This window comes from Chiloscyllium plagiosum, unplaced genomic scaffold, assembly GCF_037043375.1.
Source record: "Chiloscyllium plagiosum isolate Xiang-an unplaced genomic scaffold, Cpla_swu_hap1 HiC_scaffold_8, whole genome shotgun sequence".
Lineage (NCBI taxonomy): Eukaryota > Metazoa > Chordata > Chondrichthyes > Orectolobiformes > Hemiscylliidae > Chiloscyllium > Chiloscyllium plagiosum.
The window spans coordinates 72188434-72213482 of NW_028270146.1; the positions used below are offsets into that span (position 1 = coordinate 72188434).

The 25049-nt window shown below is 41.5% G+C and overlaps 1 protein-coding gene across 10 annotated transcripts in view; it reads left to right on the forward strand.

Annotated features, from left to right (window-relative positions):
* Positions 1-8979: 8979 nt before the first annotated feature.
* The window catches only part of LOC122553704 (alpha-(1,6)-fucosyltransferase), a 759328-nt gene continuing 743258 nt past the window's right edge, over positions 8980-25049 (forward strand). For 6 of the 10 annotated variants that reach the window (XM_043697905.2, XM_043697906.2, XM_043697904.2 and 3 more), the window contains exon 1: positions 8991-9457. The gene's annotated coding sequence lies outside the window, so the exon portion shown is untranslated. Of the gene's footprint in view, positions 9458-25049 lie in introns of all 10 variants that reach the window. The other 4 variants (XM_087989965.1, XM_043697917.2, XM_043697919.2 and 1 more) reach the window with 4 other exon arrangements.

Genomic DNA, 25049 nt, shown 5'->3' on the forward strand with positions numbered 1-25049 from the left:
GCATTGTGATAACTCTGTGATTCCAGGTGAAAAGTCCCAAATGATTGAGAGGAGAACTTAAGAAGCATAAAACTGGGATCCCCTCCTCACCGCCCCAACCAATATGGATTGGCAGGGTCTTTTCGATTATAAGAAGGGAAAGGAGGCATATCCCTAATTAACGCAGGCATGGAATCAGGGGTGAATCCAGCGACAGGGACAGCAACGTAGGGATAAAAGCAGAGACAGGTAGAGAACATGTGGACAAGTAGGCTACTGGACATGAGAGTGCCGATCCAGCCCCCCTCAAGAATTGTTGCAGCAACAACGACAACTTCCCTCGCAGCGACAGCTTTAATAGACAGCGTTCACTCTTCACGATCCTTCTCCCCACTCTCCTAACGCATGAGGAAGGTTTCACAGGCCACCTCGATACAACTCTGCCACTCCCTGTCAGAAAACCCCATAATGGACATTGAGATGGGAAGTCATTTTGTCTCGGTTCTGGTGGACCCTGGAGCCACCCAATCACCTGCACCTCCCTCAGCGGCCCTTCTTCTCAGCTCTGACACAGTTTCCACCGTGGGTGTCCCTGGGGTACCCATGGTTGAACCCCTCTCCAACCCCATTTCTACAGTTGACAGTCCCTGACACTGTTATAATCTCCCCTTCCGGTCCAGTTTCTCTTCTTGGCCACGAGACTCTCAGCAAGCTGAATGCCTCCCTTCACTGCTCTCCACAGGGCCTCACCTTGGAGCTCCCTGACTCCGATTACCTCCTTTTGTATGGCCATGGCCATTCTTCCACCTCCGTCCTCTCCTACATGGACATCCCTTCACACATGGACGTTCCCAGGTAATCCTGTAGACTCTTGTCTTATCTCTTTCCATTTGTTGCATGCCTACCCCGTCCCTCACCACCACTTTCCTTTATTGGATCGTTCAGACAGGCCGATCTCTGTGCAAGCTTCACTGCACTGCTGCTTACCTTACCAACCGTGATCCATCTTATTCCCCTATTGCAGACCCCTACCTCAATCTGCCTTCCACACTGACAGTGACTGGATTTTATTATGTTAGGAAAAGAAGGATTAGCTGCGGAAGTTCTGCTCAATGCCAAACAACAACCGCTTTTCTAAAATAACCCCACCTCATTTCCCCATGTTTCAATCATTGTTAAAACCCTGTGACACCTGAAGGATTTGGGCCCATGGTACACAAACTCTGCAGTCTGCCGAAAGGATTTCAAGGAGAAAGTGAGGACTGCAGATGCTGGAGATCAGAGCTGAAAAATGTGTTGCTGGAAAAGCGCAGCAGGTCAGGCAGCAACCAAGGAGCAGGAGAATCGACGTTTCGGGCATGAGCCCTTCTTCAGGATTTCAACCCCTGGACCCTGTGGATCCCTACTCCATGCAGATTGCCTGCTTAGGGCAGGAGGAGTTTTGCTTGCGTTGTTTTCCCTCATCCACAGACCCTGTCGCCCTCCCCTTCCTATGATATTGAGCCCCTTATTGCTCAATAATATGCCACCATCACTATGGGCACGGCACTCCAATGACGCAGGGCTAGTCACATCGCTTCTGCCTCATACGGTCACTGTGAAACATGGCGCCATCGTATCGACTATTAGAAAGTACACAATGATAAGTTGATTTGGGAGTCCGCAGGTTATAATATGGAAAATATAAGGATTGGTTCCAACCTCTTGCATACACCTGTTCCTCACTAATACCACATTAAAGAGTACACCCATGGGAACCATCTGCTTGAAAAGCAACCACAAGTCAGGATGGAATGCTGGAACCAGTAAATGTATCCATTCCCTGCTCATTATCTACATCCTCTGGGAGTATCCTTAACCTTGAAGTTCACTACAAGATTACCAAGAATATCACTTTCTCCACTCTTTGACTGGAACTCAGATCAATTACTTGAGAACTTATAATGGCATCTATTTCATTTGGGACCACAAGGTCTACCCCTGGCTGCCAGCCTCCTGGGCTGGTAGTTGCTATGTAGCATATGTGATCCCCTTCAGTTACCACTCTCATTCCTCCCTGTCCCAACGGGCTTGGCCTCACACTAAGGGAGCTATAATGGAAACTGAGCGGTTCGTTTCCATTCTCTTCCCATCTTATGGGACTGCTCGACTGGCAAGGCAGGTCAGAAAATTGGACTCAGTCCTTGACCAACTTAGTTTGGACGTAGTCACCATTTGCACAGTCACCCTCCAAAGCAGATTGGCTTTAGATTACCTACTAGGCAAGAAAGGGGACACCTGTGTGCTCAGTGGCCCTGAATGTTGCATCTATATTCCCGACTCCAATGAGAACATTACCAACCTCACCGATCACACTCGAAAGGCTGCCTCCAAGTTCCAGAACACCAGCTCCCCTTAGGATCTGTGGAGTTGAATGGGTGGATGATTCAGTCTCTGGGCACAGGCCCTCCTACAGGGCCCCATGGAACATGTCATCATTTATGTTATCAGTTCAGTTCTTGTTGCCTGCCTTAAGTGGTGCTATGCGCCCTTTGGCTCACTGTTACTGCCCTCAGCCCTATTAACTTCCCAGTTCCTCCTCACTGAACCCCTGGAGCCAGAAACTGTTGGTTCTGACATATCGGACCCTGGGGACTATCCTTCAGATTCTGAGCCACTACCCCCACCAGACGATCCTCCAGGCTCCGGCTACATTCCCCCTTTTGCAGGAGATCCTGACCTGTTGCTTTGATCTTATGATCAAAAAGGAGGGATTGTGGAAGCTGTTTTTGCTGGCCTGCTTGTTTACAGCCATTTACTCAGTCATGATATTGCTCTCGCCTAGCTTAAAACCCCTTGCCCTGGGTGGCGTCTAGCTTTCTGGAACATAACTTCTGCTTTTCCCACATAACTCCTGAACTGTTTATCTACAGACACCTATTTAGCAAAACTGCAACCCAGCCAGATGTTATCAATGGGTAAATGTAACATTTGGGGTATGTATTGACCCAGAATCTGAAAACAATAGCTTGTTATGTACAGTCCTGAGAAACTGTCAGCTTGGCATCTGTTGTAATATATAAATCCACGGCGATTGGGAGCACTTTTGAATAGCACCTCACCATGATTAGGAAAGGTGAGCTCCCCATGTTATCATGCAATAGAATTTGTCAATGCCCAGGTCTGAGTCTGGAAAATTTCTTCGACAGCCAGTAACCAATTGCAACCCTGCTAACTGAACAAGGAACTGGAAAGTAGAAACAGGGTAACCCCTCCTTCACAAGGGTTTGGGTATCTGTTGTTTCGAGAGTGTGGTGCTGGAAAAGCACAGCAGGTCAGGCAGCATCCGAGGAGCAAGTGAATCATCATTTTGGGCAAAAGCCCTTCATCAGGAATATGGTCTTATTCCTGATGAAAGGATCTTGTCTGAAATGTCGATTCTCCTGCTCCTCTGATGCTGCCTGACCTGCTGTGCTTTTCCAGCACCACACTCTCGTCTCTGATCTCCAGCATCCACAGTCCTCACTTTCTCCCAGTTGATTTTAACCTTACTGCAAAGCCTCTTCCAAGGATGCCTACCTTGAAGAAGTTCTCCTCCTTGCTCAAGCCTCATTCCTGATGAAGGGCTTTTGCCCGAAATGTTGATTCTCCTGTTCCTCGGATCCTGCCTGACCTGCTGTGCACCACTCTCTCGATCTGCAATCTGCAGTCCTCACTTCCTCCTATCTATAAGGTTGTTGTTAGGTCAAAGTAGTGAATCTTTATTTCTGATATTTGTCGTAAGATAATGTCAAATAATGTTTATACAGAAACGCTTGTGGTAATATTCAAAAAAACAGATCAGTCCAGTGAATAGTGAAAGCATTGGTAAGAGACATGCTGCAACAATAGATTTAGCAACCCCATGGAGAAGGAGAATTAGTAACTCTGAAACAGATACAGGTTGCATTGCAGGTTGGTGGTCTGTGGGAGTAATCCTGAGTCAGTAAGTGAGCAGAAAATTGAAACTCAGTGAGTACAGCAGGAAATTCCTGGTGTGTCAGGGGAAACAATGAAATGGCAGAGTGTCCCAGGCTGGACTAGAATGAGGACTGCCATCATGTGGGTAGCAACAGCAACAGAAATAGAATTAGAGATCCATGAAAGAACTATGAATCTGATGTTAAGACACCAGGGCCTTTGCAAAGCCAACCATTGAAGCCATAATGTGGGCTGTTAAAAGCTTGAGCAGACCCAATCGAAAAGGGACAGGAAGTCTGGGAGACATTTTTTCAGGTTGCAGATAAGGCAGGAAATGTTTCATAGGAGCTTTGATAAAGTCAGGAATCATTTATTGAAACAGCAAAGAATGGCAATCATCCAGTGAAACAGTGTTTAAGGTAAGAATCATATTGAAATCATGTACGGTGGAATTCATACAGTGGAACTGCAAAAAAAAAGGTCCTTCACTTTAGCCACAAAAAGCAGCAATCTTCTGTTTTAATCATGACAACATGGGACTTCTCCATTTTAGGTGCTAAATGTGGGAAACTACTTTCCAGGGCATTAGCAGAAGTACTGCAATTATATGAAATACAAGGTTTTTTTCTAAGCAAAATTACTTAATCATGTTTAACAGACATGACATCAGCAATAATATTGCCAAGAAGAATTAATTCTACAGAAGGGCCAAATAGAATGCAAACTTGGAAATCTTCCAAATCACTTTCAATTTAGATACTAAATTCAAAACTGAACAAGTATATCCACTTCTATACACAACTGAGAGCATAACAAGTGACATTATATGTCATTGAGGAGTAAAAGAAACAACAGATACTTTTCAAGGAGTATTGGAAGCTTTTGACAATTACTTCAATCTCAGAACTGATAAAATTCTTGAAAAAAAACAAAACTTAATAGAAGAGTTTCATTGAGAAATGTGCCTATGACGGATGTAAACCTCGGAATTCATAAGGGACAGAATTGTTGTAGGCTTATGTGTGTTTATCAGATTTATTAAAGTCCAAAGAAGATCTGACTCCAGAAAAAGCCATTTCAAGGATTAAGTTTCTTGAAAACGCAGATAGTCTTTTATACCAGGTAAACAACCAGGAAAAAGGATCATTCCAAAATCAGAACCCTATTCATGTACCAAGAAACTGCTAACTGAAAATGCTATTAATATATTCAATTGCAGAGTGCATCTCTTTAAAAATTGAGTGATTACAAATGGAATACTGTGGGAGTGTGGTGCAAAACTCAAATACAATACTAATTTCAAACACAATAAAAATGAAAACATTTTCAGTATCAGCAAAAATACAAGATTATACAAGTCTTTCCTTTATGACCATAAAATGTAGGACCATAAGTAGGCCATTGGCCCCTTGAGGCCACTCTGCCATTCTTTGAGATTATGGTGGATCTGATAATTTTCAACTTGACTATCCTGCCTTTTCTTCATAACCCTTGATCCTCTTAACAATTAGAGGTTAGTCTACATCAGCCTTGAATATTGTGAGCAACCAAGTCTCAACAGTCCTTTGTAAAACAACCCCACAGATTCACCACCTTCTTATAGAAGAAATTCCTCCACTTCTCTGTATTCAATGGGTGACTCCATACTCTGAGATTCTGGCCTCTGCTCCTAGACTCTCCCACAAGGGGAAACAATCTCTCCATATCTACTTTGTCCACCCCCTTAAGAATCTTACATTTCAGTAAGGACTCTTCTCACTCTTAAGCTCTGATGAATACAAAACCAACCTACTTAACTTCTCTTCATAAGACAATCCCTCCCTAACCCAGGATGAATTGAGTGAATTTTTTTTAAAAACTGTGGATGCTGTAAATCAGAAACAAAAAGGAAAAGCTCAGCAGGTCTGGCAGAGGAAAGGTCACTCAACCCGAAATGTTAACCCTGATTTCTCTCCACAGATGCTGCCAGACCTGTTTAGCTTTTCCATGAACTGGGTGAACCTTATATGGGCTGTCTGAAATTCCAGTGTAGCTTTCCTTAGATAAGGGGATCAAAACAGTTCACAAAATTCCAGGTGTGCTTATACCAGTGCCTTGACTAGTTTTAGCAAGACTTCCCTATTTTTACACATCATTTCCTTTGAAATAAAGGTCGACTCTTCATTTGCCTTCTCTATTACTTGCTGAACTTGGATGTCACCTTTTTGGGATTCATGCACTACGATCCCCTCCAAGTCCTTCTATTCTGCAGCTTTCTGCAGTCTTTCCCTCTTTAAATAACATTCACCTCTTCTATTTTTCCTGCCAAAGGGCATCACCACACATCTTCTAACATGACATTCCATCTGCCAAGACTTTGCCCACTCATTTAACATGCCTATGTTCCACTTGTAATTACCTTGTACCTTCCTCATTACTTCTCATCTATTTTTGTGTCTCCTGCAAACTTAACCACAGCACATCGACTTCCATCATCCAAGACATTGACATATATTGTTAAGCATTATGGCTCCTGTGCCACTCTACTAGTCACACATTGCACAACTGCATATCATTGGAAACACATCTAATTATTCCTTGAACTTATTAATTGTCCCTTTCAATGGTCTTTCTACATAATTTATTCTGTGAATCAATTGCTTTTTTTGTGAAATGAATTTGCGTATGAAGTTGTTCCAACTTAATGATTTGACAAGCATTTCAATCTTTTGTTTTGCAAGCAATCTGATCTACTGATTTTGAAATTTCTGTATGGGCAATAGGAGTGCAAAGTCTGAGTGACATCTGAAGTTCAGCAGAAGCTTGATGTTTTGTCACCTCTGAAGATTGTGTGGAGTACATATTCATGTGATACACATGAAGCACAATAGACTCATTGGTGGTTCATCAAGAAATTCAGGCTGCACATGGAATGAGAATTTCATTATAACATGAATATGAGTTGGCGATTCTCTGGCATTATATCATTTAACTAACATCCTGCCACATTTTCCAGGCTCTTGTATAATTTTATTGGTTGCTTAAAAAGTGATTAATTATTTTTATTGTAAATAATAATGCTAAATCCTCACACAAACCCGAGCATCAGAATTTGCAACATAACAGAAATCAAACAATAATCACCAGTGCTTGATGCCTCATAGACTGCAAGAGCTGTTGTTTTCTAACATGTTTCAGCAATTTGCATAAATAATAGATGTAGGAGAAAGTAGCATTAATGTGAGATGTTTATAGCCTTGTTATGACATCAGTCTCAATAAATAATCACCAAAAGCAGAATATTTATATTGGGCACTATGTCACTTATTCCAAAGCTGTTTCCACAGCCCCATTTGCTGTTCCGTTGTCTGTGAATGAATACGCATTTCTTTAAAAATGAGATCCTACTCAAACTTCTGCATTTGAATACAAAGATAAATTACATTTTCGAGATCACAATCTCACTTTCTTGTCACTTGTAAATGTGGTGCAAATTGCTTTCTCATTGGCATCCTCTTCATAATTTACATTTTCCATGCCAAATTGTGGGGGTAAGTGCTGTGCATTTGACACAGTTCCTCTCTATGATGCTACTATCAAACAGAGACTAATCCTTTACACATTCGATTCGATGCTCAGGATAGTGCTTTTTTTTGGCACCAAAAACGGAACCAGAACTCAAACCTACCTAGTCCCTATGTGTGGGATTGGATGAGTTCATTACAGAAACATAATTGCTGTTCAGTGATACTGCAATTCTATTGTTGCAGTTTTAGTGTATGGTTATTTAAACTGTGTTGTAAACACATGGAAGGTAACAGATAACAGATAACATTGTAATTGTATAAGCTGTTACATAGATAAATTATAGCGTTGTTCTTGACTGATGAAGATGAAACATCAGAATATAGAATTATAAAAAAGTAATCCAATCATTTCGCTGCACACATTAAAAATAACAAAACATTTTCCTGAATAAATGGGATTTTTGATACTTTAGCTGGGTAACGTATTCAAGGTTGTACTGAGAACCATCAGAGCATTTGCATTGTAATCCACTCATGCATCTGCTTTTAAGACTCATTATCGTGAGTACGCGCAACTGCACGTTTCTAACAAAACAAATGCTTTACTCCAACAAATTGATTGCAAATATTGTGTCCCTTTATCAAATAAAGTGCAACTGTTCCACTGCCATGAATTATTAACAGATTTATATTAAGGGAATACATAATAATTGCAGTGTGGTTACAGTACATTAGACTTAATGATAATGACTTGTGAAAGCAAATGTATTATCATAGATTTGAATCTAAATATTCAGTTTGGTACCACTTTAATGCATACAGTTCACCCACCAGAAAGAACAGCAAGTGTGGTATGCATGTCCTGAATATGTAATCAATTAAAGGGTGTTTATTGGGGATTGATAGGACTTATTTTCTTAACTGGGAATTCTGATCTTGCAAAGGACTGTAGCTCATCACAATGAAAATATTTTCTTTTTAATTAGTGGAAGAGACCAACAACAGATGATCAGGAATTGTTCCCTTTTAAATCTTGTATGATAGGTTCAAAGTAAATTATTAATGCATTAATGTCATTGAAAAATCAATGAAGAGTATCATATCAAATTGAAGGATAAGCAATAAATTTTATTTTGCTTGTTTAATATGAATAACATCTTGAATGTATATTACCAAAATAATCACACTGCTGTTTTATTACAATGATGAAACCAGTTCTTCTGAACCGTGCTTCATAGATTGAGTTTAAAAAATAGGTAACCCAGCCACAAGTCTTTTTCGCCTTTTCCAGCAATGTAAATTCATATTAGAATATTGATATTAGAAGCATAAACAGTGGATCATTTACTGCAGCCTAATGGGGCGCTTGGCTGGAGTTAAATAGACTTCACGATATGCTTCAACAGCAAAATAAAAGTGTTCAGAATAAATATGCTGGAAATGCTAACGACTTCGCACGTTTCACTTTCCCTGCGAAGTCATCTCTTGTTCAGCTTCTCAAATGGATAGATTAATGATATTCCTTCCTGGGAGTTGCACAACCAGTGAAACATGTTTACGGAGCCTGAAACAGTAAGTAAGGAGCAGAACGGGACGGGATTTCTAACAGATAGTGGTGTAAATTCTCAGCGGGCAGCCCCCCATGTGATTCCTGCCGTGGAGCAGGATTGGAAAGAGGAGGAGGGGGGTTGGTGGGAGACATGCGCACAGTCTGTGTGTGCCTGGGAGACGGGAGAGCACGCCTGAGCGCTCTCTCTCTCTGCTCACTTACACTCGGGCAGCCTGCTGTATCACTGCCTCTCCCGTTACACAGAAGGTCCCTTGGAGCTGATCTGTGATCCCTCACACACACATACAGCCCTCTCGGAGTTCCTGTTTCCGCCAAATACTGCCTGACGCGATCAAATACCAGTGGATCCTCCGTCTAATGTGCATATTCACATACACAGAAAACATTCTTCAACCAAACAGGGAGAGAAAGCGACCTCGAGTAGCCGAGCAGAGCCCGGAGCCTCCCTGACCCGGAGTGGCAGGTCTGTACTCTGTGTGTGTGTATATGTCGCTGCTTTTACTCCGCTCCGCGGGCAGGGATGAACACTGCAAGCCAAGCTGGAGCTGTCTGGAGCCGGCCCTGCTGCTTCTTGCTGCTGCTGCCGCTCCTCCCAGGAAATAGCGGTCGGCAGCTTTAGACATCATCATTATCCACCCCCATCTGCTTTACCGTTAACTCCAATCCGGGCCCGGGCTTCCTCAGTGTTGGCATAACACTGTGCGGGGAAGGGGGGGAAAGGCAGTGGGATTTAACAGTGCGCTGGGGCTTGGAAGGATTTGCTTTTTGAAGAAGGCCTTTTCCTTGTAGTTTTTTTTTGTTTGCTGATTCTCTTAATACGATGAATCAGGTTATTTATCCCAGGCAGATGGGAATAAACATGAGTTCTTTGCCTCTGATCTGTAATCTGTCAAGTATTCAAAAGTCAATAAGGATTTTTTTTGAAGGGGAATTAATTTGGACGAAATGTTTTTTTAAACAAAAAGAAAATTCTGTGTAGTTTTAATTTCTAATGAGCATGTTTACATCTGGGAAGGAAACATTTTACTCTATACGTCAGACAGGAATGACTGTGAAGTTTCCCTGGGTGGGTGTTTAAAGGTGGGTTTACGTTTAAAAATTGGTCACTTTTTTTGTGTGAACTAACGGGATTCGAGATATTCCACAAGGGGAGTAAGAGGTGGGTTATCCGCTGTATCTCCTCCTCCGTTGTAACTGTGCTGGGTTAGATACAATATCTGAATAGACGCGTGTGGGTTTCCAAGTTCAAAATAACCCCTTCTGACGGGAGAAGCGTTAAGAACTCAGGAAGTACTCCAGAGTTCTGGATTAAACCGAAAGGAGCAGCGATGTTTTGGCGGAGACTAATGTAAACTTTCAGTTTGGAATGTATTCAGGTCGTGACCCAGATGAATAACTAAATATGTAATTTAATTCCCCAGATCTTGGGGTGAGAGTGGGCGCTTGTTAATTTGGGGAGTTGAAGGGGAGGAAGGCGACTGTCTCTGTGAAATGAATAGCGCAAAGAGGAGATTGATTTGTCTGCTCTCTAGGGGACAGACGGAATGGGTGTATGCAAAGCTTGGAGTGAGCCTAGAAGTGCTGGCGAGGGTTGAGTTAAAAGCGGGAAAGGAGCAGTGAAATGAAGGTGGAGCGTGTAAGTAGGTTTTATGGTCATTTCAGTCAAACTCTTGGGCTGTGGTCTGTCCCACCACCGGGACAGGTAGGACTTGAAGCCGGATCTTGCCCGTGTGATAGTTTTTTTTAAGTTTTGCTGTCAAACTGCGAACTGCTGAAACTGCCATAGTCTTGAAAGAATCAGCATAAGGAGAAGATCTGAGTTTGATTAAATGCTGCGAATGTAAATAATGTGTTTCCTGGTTTAAACCAGGAAAGTAAGTTCGGAGTGATAAGCAAATGAATTTAATCAGATATTAAGAATGTAATGTTTAAACAGCACAGAAGCAAGCCATTCAGCCCACTGTGTCAGAGGTGACTCTTTGAAAGAACTATCCAATACTTCATAGCCCTCTGCTCTTTTCCTAAAGCCCTGCAATTTTTGTTTTCTTACGATTTTATGCCATTCGTTGTTGTAAGTTCCCATTGTGTCTGCTTCCTCTGCTGTCTTCGGCATTGCAGTGCATATCAGGTGATGGATGATGACAGCAACCCAATGATCAGGGAAGTTGAAGTAAAACCATTAGGGCCCTTCAAAATGGCTTGGATTTGAATGACGTTTCTTGTGTACTTAGTATTCTCTCAGAATTGCCTATATAATTTTAATCACTGCTTTTTTTAAAAAAAAGTGTTGCAAACGTGATACTTACACCTGAATGCCACATTGTAAGTGTATGAAATGCAACATCAGATTGTTATTTGCTGAACAGAGTAAAGTTTATTTTGATTTCCATTGAGAAAATGTTAGATATTACAAGTCTTTGGACTGATCTTTTGCTGAAATCTGTGCCTCAAATCAATATGATGCTGTTTTCATAAGCAAAGCAGTGCATTAATAAAGCAGAGCTGAAAGTAAAATCTGACTAAGTTTTAGGCTGAGAGACTGTTTAAAATTAAAGTGCTTTTACATTTAAATAGTGCTTTATAGGTACTTGATGGCTGTAACCAGGGAAACAATGTGTTTGTAACCAGGGAAACAATGTGTTTGTAACTAGGGAAACAATGTGTTATCTTTGTATTTAACTTAGTTGGTGCCGAAGAGAGTGATTTCTAACTTCGTTGCCAATGAGAAATTATATTGATGGGCTTGACCAAAATTTAAGCCTCACAATGAATGGATATTACAGTATACAGATCACAATTGATGAGTGTGCCAAATAAGTGATAATTTGTTTCAGATTTTACATTATTCAGTCAATTGCTTTGGACTTATCAGGTGACTGGTCTGGTGGGACAGCAGTTATGAGGAAAGCCTGTCTATATTTTTTGATTTTGGTGGCTTTTAAACTGTGATTAAAAACCTGTTCCATTTTTGCAGTGGGTTGCCTTCAGCAGTTCTTGTCTAGGTATTATTACTACCAAGAGTACTTGGTGGCAGGCAGTAGATGTTGGAAGATGAAATAGCTACTCCTGGTACAGGAGGTAGAAGTTCAGATTTAGAACAAGGTTTCCATATAATGTCTTTTGTTTTCGATTAGGCAGTATCTGACTAGATACAGAGAAATGTATTTCTTTCTTAATTTTGAGCTCCGAAAACAATGTAGTGAGTGAATTAATTGGTCAAACAGATATCATCAGGCAAGTGCCATCATCAGCCCAATGGCTTTTCCATATGCATAGAACTCTTCAATTCAGATAAGTTAAATAAATGATGTGTGTACAAGACCAGGTCAGAAGCTGGGCATTCTGCAGTGAGTAACTCATCTCCTGACTTCCCAAGGTCTGCCTACCATCTACAAGACATAAATCAGAGGAATACCTTCCTCTGAAGGCAGCTCCAATGACACTGAGTCCTGACATCATTTAAGACAATGCAGCCTGATTGATTAGTCACTCCACCTATCACTTTTGGTTCACTCCCTTCATAACCAGGCAAAAGTGGGTACTGCAGATGCTGGAAATCAGAGTCTGGATTTGAGTGGTGCTGGAAAAGCACAGCAGGTCAGGTAGCATCCGAGGTGCAGGAAAATCGATGTTTCGGGCAAAAGCCCTTCATCCCTTCATAACCAGTACACAATGGCAGCAGTGATTTCCCACCTACAGGATGCATTGCAACAAATCGCCCAGTCTCCATTGACAGCACCTTCCAAAGCCCCAACCTCTGCAAGCAAATAGTTTGGGACAGTAGATGCACAGGAACAGCTTGACCTGGAAGTGCTTCTCTAACCCATATGTGATTTGATTTGAGAAACAGAATTGGGTACTGTTGACTTGGGTTGGGAAGCTGGCTATAAAGCTTTTTGTGATGTTGCCAAGGTGTAGGACATAAATGATGAAGATAATGAGACCAAAGCTAGATCTTTGTGACAGGGATGTTGGAAAGAGAAGCCAGTGTTGGAGAAATACTTCAGCTTCTGATTGATGTCGTGGAACTGAGTGAGGGCAGTCGCATTGAGTTGACTTTTGGGAGAGAGTCACGAGAAGAGGTTTATCTGGTGTGGTGTGAGGATGAATATTGCAAATTGCTGCATAAAATTCAATGTGCCACAAATGCTGAGCAGGCCTAGATGTTGGTGTTGTCATTGAGTGCAGTGAGATACAGTTTGTCAGATCTGTGAGAGGCAAAACTAGGATGTGATGCAACTGAGCTGTGAAGGGAGAGTTTCAGACTTTACAATGACACTTCTCCAGGTACCTTGTTACCCGAAACTTGCACTCTACTTGGCTGGGGTGACTTGATGGGGTTTGTGAGGGAAGAAGGGGCGGCACAATGGCACAGTGGTTAGCACTGCTGCCTCACAGCGCCAGAGACCCGGGTTCAATTCCCGACTCAGGCGACTGACTGTGTGGAGTTTGCACATTCTCCCCGTGTCTGCGTGGGTTTCCTTCGGGTGCTCCGGTTTCCTCCCACAGTCCAAAGATGTGCAGGTCAGGTGAATTGGCCATGCTAAATTGCCTGTAGTGTTAGGTAAAGGGGTAAATGTGCGGGAATGGGAGGGTTACGCTTCGGCGGGTCGGTGTGGACTTGTTGGGCCGAAGGGCCTGTTTCCACACTGTAAGTAATCTAATCTAATCTAATCTAATTGAGAACTAGCCTGAAACCCTATACAGTCATAGAGATTTTCAGCATGGAAACAGACTCTTTGGTCCAATTCATCCATGCCAACCAGATATCCTAAACTAATCTAGTCCCATTTGCCAGCACTTAGCCCATATCCGTCTAAACTCTTTCTATTCATATACCCATCCAGATGCCTTTTAAATGTTTTAATTGTACCTGTTTCCACCACTTCCTCTGGAAGCTCATTCCATACAAGCACCACTGTCTGTGTGAAAAGGTTGCCCTTTAGGTCCCTTTTTAAATTTTTCCCTTTTCACCCTAAACCTATGCTGTCTAGTTCTGGACCCCCTCCCCCCCCCCCCCCCCCCCCCCTCCCCCCACTCCAGGGAAAAGACATTGCCTGTTTACCTTATCCATGCCCCTCATGATTTTGTAAACTTCTAAGGTCACGCCTCAGCCTCCGATGCTTCAGGGCAAACAGCCCCAGCCTATTCAGCCTCTCCCTGTAGCTCAAACCCTCCTATACTGGCAACATTCTTGTTAATCTTTTCTGAACCCTTTCAGTTTCACAACATTCTTCCGATAGGAGAGAATAAAGATTTTTACAAAATACATTAAAATCAGAGATTATCTATGACATGCAAACTTTTCTTAATATGCTGAATGTTGCAATGCTGCTATATTCGTATTTATTCTCGGGCATGTTACTTTTCAAGCCTCAAAACGGGGTTAGATTAAAAATGATTTGGGAAGCATTGCTTTGGCTGAAAAGGAATACATAAGATATGATGTCTTTATGATTGAAGGGGCAGTTTTGAGTTTTGTCATAATGTCATACAAGAAGCACAATCAGAAGTTTAAAGTGTTATGTTTGCATGACAAAGAGTAGGGAAATGTTCAGATTTTATAAAATGCCACACCTGGGTTGTGCCTCAGAGTCACTTTGCTCTTTAAGGTATTCAAAGTGAACTTGAATGGAATTGAAAGTGACAAATTTTTGTTTTTGGTCATTCATGTTGCTTGCTTATGTCATACTATCACCTGATGAAGGAGCATCGCTCCGAAAGCTCGTGTGCTTCCAATTAAACCTGTTGGACTATAACCTGGTGTTGTGAGATTTTTAACTGTGTCATACAAGGTGTTGTCTAATTTTGAGAAATGCCATAGGGTTAGGATTAATGTGGTATATATGTAATCATGGAAGGTGATGTCATAGGGAAGTCATATAATATTACATGGCCTTGCTCTATCTTTCAGCTTTGTGGTATGATGAAGCCAAAGTGAGATATTTCTTAAAGTTAACATTTTCTGTTCATCTGACATTAAATATTCTCTCACAGCAGAAGACCAAACATGACATAGTTTGTAAAGTCAGATTGTGATAAGATTAAACTGTCAGAATTAACATTCATTGTTCATAGCACTGGATACAGATGGCACACCCAACCTGTTTTGGGGTTGCTACTTAAATATTAACACAGGAATTTAACTTCCTGAAAAAACAAAGAAATGATGATTCAACATTATTTTTCAGCCATTCTTGGAATGTTGAGACACTAGTATTTCCAAGAGCGAATGGAACTTTTTTTTACGGCACCAAACTCCTTTGTGAAATCATTTGGTTTTAAAGTTTGTGGAAAGCTTCAAAATCAAGAGCTAAATTGAGGTAACGATCAGTTGGCCAATTCATACCCAGCCTAGAAAGAATACTATGATAGGAAAGATTAATTGTTTCATTTTTGTTGCTGTTTTTTACATCAGTGGAATATAAAATTGTTGTCTTTTTTGCCAAGTTCCAAACTGGAAAAGAAGTTTGGAGCAGAAGATGCCTAAAATTCTCGGTGGAACTTGCCCTTATTAATTAAAGCCTGCACATCATAACGCAAGCTAATGGGGAAAAGAGACTGACTTTTTAAAATCAGACTTCCGTTATCTGGTCTGTCTGACAGAAATTCCCAGTTGGCTACATCCAATGTTGGACTGTTGTCAAAAAGCAGCTGAGAGATGTTTCTACAAGTAAATCAAGCAGTAGAGAGATACATGTGCTGTTGGGCCACTTCAGAATAAAGATTCACATAAGCTGGGTGCTGTATGTTTCTCTTATTGATTTGGTCAGATTTGGTTTTGAATTTAGTGTCCCGTGTGGGACTGCAAACATCTTTTTTTAAAACCTTGTGAATACTGTGGATTTGGATTGTATGGCTGCCCGTGAACCAACCCTTTCAGTCTCCCTGAAACCTGCCCTCTGGGTTAGACATGCAGATTTTGTGGTGGGAAACTGGCACTGGCAGAATTATCTTCTCAGGGGGAAAGGCCATGGTCAGTCATCATTATGTGAGGACTTGGTGCCTGATTGAGGGCGTGAATGTGCTGAGAGGCAAGCCTCTGCCTTTGCTTTGAAACCCCTGCTCTCCTTAATCTCTGCAACCCATTTTTATATGAAACTTGTCATGCGTTAAATATAGCCAGGATTGTCCTGTGATCCTGCGACTCTGGAAGCTGACTTTCTGACAGCATCCGTGGCCTCCCCAGTGGCACTGGTGAGTGCAAGAGCTACTGTCCTCTGGCTCTCAGTGAGGTGAGACCTTAGCCCTGAACCCCTCAACAAGATTCCACTTCGCTTTTGCCAAGAGAGTTAACTTGCTCAGATTTCTTTATTCGCATACGGCCATGAATGAGCTTGTTGAGGGGAGAGATTTGGATTTTAGTTTCGAGGTGCAATTCTGTGCGCTGTCAGAGCCACAGCACAGAGAAGACAGTGGCGATGTAGCAGGAAGCCCTCTATATGACAGGACCAGAACAAAAAGCAGCAACGCTAAAGAGAAAAAGCTGTGAGGATGTCGACATAGTCTCGGCACCAGCAATAAATCAGAATTGTTATGGCAGCAAACAATCGCCAATGTAAACTGGATTTGACTCGGGATGAATTAAAAGGGCAGCACGGTGGCTCAGTGTTTAGCACTGCTCCCTCACGGCGCCAGGGATTCAGGTTCGATTCCAGCCTCAGGTCACTCTCTGTGTGGAGTTTGCACATTCTCCCGGTGCCAGTGTAGGTTTCCTCTGGGTTCTTCCCATAGTCCAAAGATGTGCAGGTCAGGTGAATTGGCCATTCTAAATTGCTCATAGTATTACGTGCATTAGTCAGAGGGAAATAAGTTTGGATTGGGTTACTCTTCGGAGGGTCGGTGTGGACTTGTTGGGCCGAAGGGCCTGTTTCCAAACTGTAGGGAATCTAATCTAATCTAAAAGCCAGAAAATTCTGATGTAGGTTTTCCAACATTCTTGGAATGTTTAAAATGAAATGAGAGGCTAATATTTCCAAATGCAGGCTTTTTTTGTGGCCTCTTTTCCTTTCTCTCTATTGGCTAGTGTTTATTTTTCAATTCCAAGGATAGCATCCCAATCTCACATTGACTTCCAACCCTGCACCATGGAAACATGCACACTACAATTTTGATGGGTGGAAAGCAGGAAGTTACATCTTCTGTTAATGGTAACAGATGCAGGAAGTGAGCAGGACCCAGTAAGAAGCACGCCAGATTTTTCAATGGAAAGCCAGCTTTTTAAATGGTAGGATGTAATTTGTACGCAATATGGAAACCCAATGTGAGAAGAGAAGACCTCTAGTCTTTGCAGTTGGTAAATTTTGATGGTCAGTTTTCCATGTCAGATAGTGATTGAAAGCAGAAAGCCATCTCAGGCTTGATTTTTGACTCTGGCTCAGGCAATGATGCAAGACCTGGCAGACAATGTAAGCTCTTCCCAAGAACTTTGCTTAATGCACATATTCTCAAATCCTGTTGTGGGCAATTTTGAGTGTATCACTGTCTTCTAGTTAACCACTTCCACTACAATCCATTTATTTATGAATTTGTGAATTGAACTTTGATCTTCTGTGCAGATGAGGTTCCTTCTGATGACTGTGCTGATTGATGAACAAAATCCAATTGTACATTTTTTAATCAGATGGTTTAATTAAACACGACATAAAAAAAAACTTACCTTCAAGCTTTCTGAACAAATTAATTGTCAAGCGCTAATAGTATTAAATTGAACATTCCATTGTGTGAATTTAGATAATTCATGATTGAAATATCTGATTTACCTCATCAATTTGTATTCAAATAATTGGTTTATAGATCTCAATTAAATTACTGTATATTTATTTGCAATGTGCATATCTATAGTCCCCTTATTTCTAACTTGGAGTTAGTATAAGACGCAAGTTGAGTAAGATGTTGGAAAGTAACAAAATTGCTAGCTTTTCTTAAGTAACAATGTTTTCGTTTTCCTGTGTGCAACTTGCCAAACTGTGCAAACCAGAACATGTTAAAATTCTGCAAGGCCTGGATAGAAATCTTTTGTTGGCTCTAAGTGTCCTGTGTGTGACAGTATAGTTGGAGTTGAGAAGAATGAGATGGTCTCATGCACATAGGATTCGTAAGGGACTGTCGGATAAATGCAGAGAGGATGTTTCCACTCATAATCTAGGCCCAGAGGGCATAGCCTTAGAATAAAAGGGTACCAATTTAAGAATGAGATAAGGAGAATTTTTTTCTGAGGGTTGAGAGTCTTTGGAATTCCTTGCCACAGTAAGCTGTGGAGCAGAGCCCTTGTTTCTTAATGACCTGAGGTAAATAGATCAATAGGGGAATCGAGGATTATTGGGAAAATACAGGAAAGTGGATGAGGAATGTTGGATCGAATTGTGGTGCAGGCTTGAGGAGTCAAATGACTTACTCCTGCTCTTAGTTCTTCTGGCCTTATTTGTGCTCAATCAGAAAGACCATCCCGTGTAAAAACTACCAGTTATTCAGAGGCCATGTGATGCAGAATTTGTTCATATGGTACTGGTTCAGAGGACCTTCCACCATGGTCTTTACTAGACAAGTGCAAGTAAAATGTTGAAAACAAGACCAGGAACTCTTCCTTGCGTTGAAGTGACCTAAGCACTTCACTCGGTAACTTGTGAGGCTTTGTGGATTGTGCTCTAATGTTTTGGACACCCAAGAAACTTTTTCTCAATGCTTCATGATAACATGACAGCAATTGTCATGAGTGGGAGATCTGAAACAGACTCCTTCAAAGTCTGGATTTGAGGCAAATGAAACTCTGTTACTTCCCATAATATTTACAAAAACACTGCTGGTGGCAATTCACCTAATCAAAGATCAACTGCCTCTGGTTTGAGTATTAAATACTGCCCAGATGGAAAGCACTTAAACTTCTATTACTTTTGTGACAAGTCCTTCATACCAAACTGAGCTGGTCTTAATAGATATCTATGATCTGCAGACTATGGTGTCATTACTCACCTTGCACCAGATTTGCAAGACCGACACCAGATCAAATATGTAATTTCAGCCTTCTGCAAATAACCGTAACAAATGTTTGACAACAAAGTCAACAATAGTCTTGTCATGACCACTCTGGTAACCAGGCCTGTTCAGTGATACCCTCAAGGTCTCACTGGCGAGGTGCAGCATTCCCACAGATACCTGGGAATCACTGGCCCAAGGTCGCTTGAAGTGGAGGAAGAGTATCTGAGCAGGCATCGAGCACCTCGAGACTTGCCGTCGGGGGGAAAGAAGATGGAAGCCAGGTGAAAACGGTGAAAGGAGTGCAGTGCCACGCCAATGCCCCACCTGCCCCAATGTTGAAGCCTGCAGTAGCCATATTGGTCAGTACGGCCACGAATGGACTCACTCTGAGAGTGGGAGAGTCATCCTTATCTTTGAGGGCCTGCTGCTGCTGTTGCTGATGATGATGTATCAATGTCAGATGGGTGTCTAGAGAAATTCCATCAGCAAAGCATCTTTCGTATCCACAGCATTCAATGGGAGAAGTGTTTCTCAAATGTTTGTCGTCTTTTTGAGTCTGATGGACAGACCACTGATTCTGCTTGACTGAAAACTGTGCCTCCTAACCAGGTCCTAGGTTTTTAAAATGACACCAGTGTTCCATGGAGGATTCAAAGCTCGCCTTGAAGCATGGCAACATGAATAATAATAATCAGCAAGGATGCGCTACCAGTTGCTCCAAATAGTTACAAAATGTTCATTAAGCTACATCACTCGTCGAGTTTGAAAACCTTAATCGATGAGGCAGAAAGGAAAGAAAAAGGAACAGAATTCTCCCTTCAGGAGCACACAGCCTTGTCTCCAGAGATCAGTTAGTCAACACTCGGCTTGTTCAGTCATATGTGAACCTGTGACAGAAACTCTCATTTTCTGAGTAGATATTATTCTCGAGGGACAGTCAATGACTGGTATAATAGTAATAAGGGTGTCTTGCCAAAAGGAGAATTGAAGAAACCAGGCAATGTTTTCTTTTAAAGTAGCTAAAATGTCCCAATTTCTTTCTGATAAGTGGCCGGCTGAAAGTTTTGAGATCTGGTAGCACAAACACTACTCACTCTTTTGAGCAGAGAAAGGAACACTGAGAAGATACTTGGATTGTCTGTTCTTTAACCAATCAGCCCTTTGCTGATGAAGGGCTTATGCCCAAAATGTTGATTTCTCCTGCTTCTCAGATGCTGCCTGACCCACCTGTGCTTTTCCAGCACCACACTCTCGACTCTGAACTCCAGCATCTGCAGTTTTCACTTTTTCCCAATGACCTTTTACACCTAGAAGAACAAAGATCAACACAATATGGGAACACCACCAACTGGAAGTTCTCCTCCAAGCCACTCACCATCCCAAGACCCTGTAAATGGTACGATATCACCGTTCCTTAATTGTTACTGAGTCAAAATTCTTGATCTCCCTTTCAAACTGCACTCTGCGTGTCTCTTCACTTCAGAACTACAGCGGTTTAAGAAGGTAGTTCATCACTCCATTCACAAAGCAACTTTGTGCCCAGCCAGCAATGCACCATCCTGTGAATAAATAAATCACATTGAGTCAGTTTTTCCATCTATTTTGTTTCTTCTCTGCTGTTATAATGTGTCTAAAACCTCTCATGCAGCTGTATGAGGAAGTCTCCATGTTGGAAAGAATTCCCATCCTAATGATGAGCTGACTGTCACCTACGCTATTTGTCATTCAAACGTTTGGAAACATTTAGTAATGGAATAAAAAGCAGCTTCAAGTATAAGCTTCTCCTAACCTAAAATCGACCTCGACTCAGTAGAGGAATTTGTTTTGATTTTTCTCTAAGCCACATTACTGACTCCACTATATAAACAGGATGCTGACTGCAACTTATCCAAAGGCCAGTTTATGAGATCCATGTATGTACTGAGTAAAAATAACCATATCCTTTTTGTGAGTTGTGTGCTGACTTACTTTCTTGCCAGCCCAATTTGTCTTTGTACAGAACAGTGAGCATTAAGGCAATAACATTCATTGCTGTGGAGGCTAAAATCTTGCTTTTGATGGCTGCATTCCCTTCGTGGAAAAGGTTACCTCGAGAACACTGGCATTCCACTTCTGAAAGGTTGCTACCACAAACATTTGCATCTATAAAGCACCTTCAAAACTAGTAAATACAAATATATATCTCTAAGTCCTGTGTGCACTTCTGCTAAACAGGATCTGAACCAACGTTTTACATGATCTTGGATGGGTTTTTCCACTCTGGAAGAAAATGTGGATGGGAGGTGGGTGTAGGGGAAGGAAAGCAAGTTGCAAATGCCGAGGGGAAAAAAACTAAAAGGACACTAGAATTAAACATTCAACCCATTGACTTGACTTTGGCGAAAGCATGGCTAAAATTTGTCTCCCAATTTTTTTTTAAAAGAAGGATTTATACTTCTGCAAGTTGGATATTAGGATGGCTTTCCACTTTCAAGTGCTTTATAGCTTATCAGGCTAAGGACAGGCAATGTGGCAGTCAGCTTACGCACACTGTGGTAAGACCTCTCAAACCATGTGTTATGGTTCTGTCTGCTGTCAGCAGTTGTAGTAAGTTGTTGAGCACAGTGGGATATTTCACTTGGGAGGCACAGATGAAAGTCAAGTATTCACTTTCTTTTTAGAAGGGTCCATTCAAATAACAGATGGCTGGTCCGGGTTAACTGCTGAAGGTGGATGACTGAAGTAAATGCGCTTAAAGCAGTCTCTCCTCTTTTTAATTAATGACAATGCAAAAGGCAGTGTTTGTGAGCAAGGTTTTTTTTTTGCTCAATTCAGCTTCGACCTAGAATATTGTAGATAAGGGGAAGTGCCCAGAGTACTTGGGTTTATCCGAACATTGCTGTCTATGGAAGAACAATTTGTTACGAGTTGCTGCAGTGCTTCTTAAGCTGTATTATGTTATGATTTTAATACTTCAAAATAAGTGTGACCTCAGAGGTCTGCTAAGAAGCATCCTGTGTAGTAATGCAGCGTGCATATTTTTATAGTTTTTATGTTATGGATCAACATTGATACTTAACATAAATATGAAAATCTGCATTTTAAAATAGTGAGTAAAAATGTTTCTTTTTAAAGAACTCTTAGCTTTTGACCATGTTATCTGCTGGTGACATGATTCAGAGAAGCATCCACTGCACAGTAACCAGCCCCTCTTCCCTTCTCCCACTCTCTCACTCGCACAGCAACCAGCCCCTCTTCCCTTCTCTCTCACTCACACTCTCACACACAAAAACACACGCATACGTGCACACACGCGCGCACACACGCAATAACCAACCCCCCTCTCCTATTCTCTCATGCACAGTAATTAGCCCTTCACCTAACACAAATCAGATTCTCCTCCACATGCTCTGCCGCAATAAAAAGGAGTTACCTGGTAGGGAGCCTGTCAAAGCAGACAAGACCAGTATCATAGCAAAGTTTGAAACTTTCTCAACTCAGTCTTTCAGCCTCCTGACAACTTGCTGCTCAACCTAATGGTTTCTGCTGCACACACACTGCCTCTGCCTGCCCAAACTCAATGTAAAAGCGTCTCGGTTGCACTTGCACCAACTGCCAGAAGTATTTTTTTGGGGATTAAAGAGTGCATTGGACTCTGGCTGTCCTGCTATTATGTGTCTCTTTCCACCCTCCCATGCCATTGTTGCAAGTTAAGTGCAAGATGGTCAGTGGTGATCTGTACATTGGTGGCACTGGATTCTATGATAATTGCTCAGCATTTCTGTAGCATAAATATTATTTGGCACTAATCAGTCCTATGGGATTTAGCACACAACTATAAGTTTGTGATATCTACAGATTTATTTGGAAATGTAAGAAGAGTATTGCACAAGAATTAGCCAATAGGATCCATTTGCCACAATTGCAGTTTAGATTAGATTAGATTACTTAGTGTGGAAACAGGCCCTTCAGCCCAACAAGTCCACACTGACCCGCTGAAGCGCAACCCACCCAGACCCATTCCCCTACATTTACCCCTTCACCTAACACTACGGGCAATTTAGCATGGCCAATCCACCTGACCTGCACATCTTTGGATTGTGGAAGGAAACCGGAGCACCCGGAGGAAACCCACGCAGACACTGGGAGAATGTGCAAACTTCACACAGACAGTCGCCTCAGGTGGGAATTGAACCTGGGTCTCTGGCGCTATGAGGCAGCAGTGTTAACCACTGTGCCACCGTGCCATGAAGTTTATATGTATTTAAGCACGTGTGTGGTTCCTCAGTGTATCTATTGACTGAAGTTGTATCCATTTCGTTTCCTTCTGGGAAAAAAAAGGCAGTTTCTAAATGCAGCTAAAATCAAAGCTGCAGTTCCTACGCCTGAGGTGCTTATTCCTGTCTTTCAAACCATTGTACAACTTAAATGGCTTTGAAAATGTCTCCATGTTAAGTATTTCCAATATGAAAGAAAGAAAGCATGTGGAAGAATATTTGCAAGCACAGATATGGAGAGAAGAGTGTTGGGCAGGGTGGTAATGTCATTAAAGTGCTTCCAGATAAACCTGTTGGACTATAACTGGTGTAGTGTGATTTTTTTTTAACTTTGTACACCCCAGTCCAATGCCGGTACCTCCACATCATTAAAGGGGAAATTTGAGTGCAAGACACAGCTTTGACAACCTGTCTCTCAGGCAGTACTTAAGTTAGATACAGCTGAGGACTACCTGTATATCTGAGATAGCTTTGTCAAGGACGAAATTCAGAATCTCAACAAGATTTAGTTGATGAAAAACCTTTGTGATGATTTGAAATTTGGCATTCTTGCAATTGTCTTGATTGCAAAACAAAAAGATTTTACAACATGTTGCTCATTTTATCAAAGCGACGATGGACAGGTATGTCCCTTTGCCGTTTTTCTCTTACTAGAGTAACAATTGAGTCAACACTTAGAATTTAAAATATTTCAACAATAGCTTCTCACCTGCGCACACGTCGACGTTTCACATGATGGTTACTCTTGGAGTTCCATATGACACTTGTATTTTTCTTTTGAAAAAAACAAGTACTTTCTGTTGTAACAGTGCTATCACTTTATAACGTTATTTTGTCCTTTTCTTTTTGAAGAGAGGTTATAAGGCAGAGGTGCTGAACTAGCAACTGAAGATGACTTAAGAGAACAACTTGTGAGGCATTGGGATTTAAAAAAAAAAGTTGGAACAATGGAAGCAATCTGAATGGGTCTGGCCAGCGCTCTCAGATCCAGGTTTCTGGGTTTTTATTTTCAGTTGCATCAGAAGCCTTTGGGGTCTCAAGAGTTGGAAGCTTCACTGAATGATTCCTAGCAGCTATTCTGTTTGAGCCATCTCTTAATATCTTTTCTTCCTGGGTTGGAGAACTTCATGTAAGAATCTATGTTTGAACTTGCCTTTTTGCCAAGGGTTGTGCTTGCGGAATGTTACTATATTGCAACGGTTAATTGGTAATAGGGAAGTATCCATCATATGGTTAAGTTTATGAATAATTAAGTTATTCTAAATTCCTCTTTCTCTTGTTTGTATGAAAATTATAGTGTTTAAATAAATTGTGTTTGGCTTAATGTCAAGGAGTTTGACCATTCACATTGCATCTGGAATATGGCACTTCACATCTGCCTTTCAAGTAAGAAGTAGTTAGGTCTAGGCTATCTTCTTAAAATATTTTGAAGGGGTTCCCAACGCTATTCTCAAATAATTTTGCATCCAACATTTAATGGTAATTCTAGGCTCCTGCACTCATTCACTGAAAACAGCCTGGAGTGAGGTGAATACCACCAAGCACTGATCTTCACAACATTCTCATCAAAGACTTGGCATTTGATTTGTTGAGAAAGTGATCATGAGCTAGCTGTACTTGCCTTCTCCTGCCAATGTTTGAAAGTAATCAGTTACAAGTGGAAAAAGGACATTAGTTAAAAAAAAAAAACCCTCGGCTTTTAACAATCCTTTTCTCCCCCCAAAAGGTGCGTTATTTGTAATAAATCAATTTTTCAAGGTTACCTTGCACCACTTGTAAGATTGGATGAGAATCTGACAATATGTTTGATCAGTTAACTTT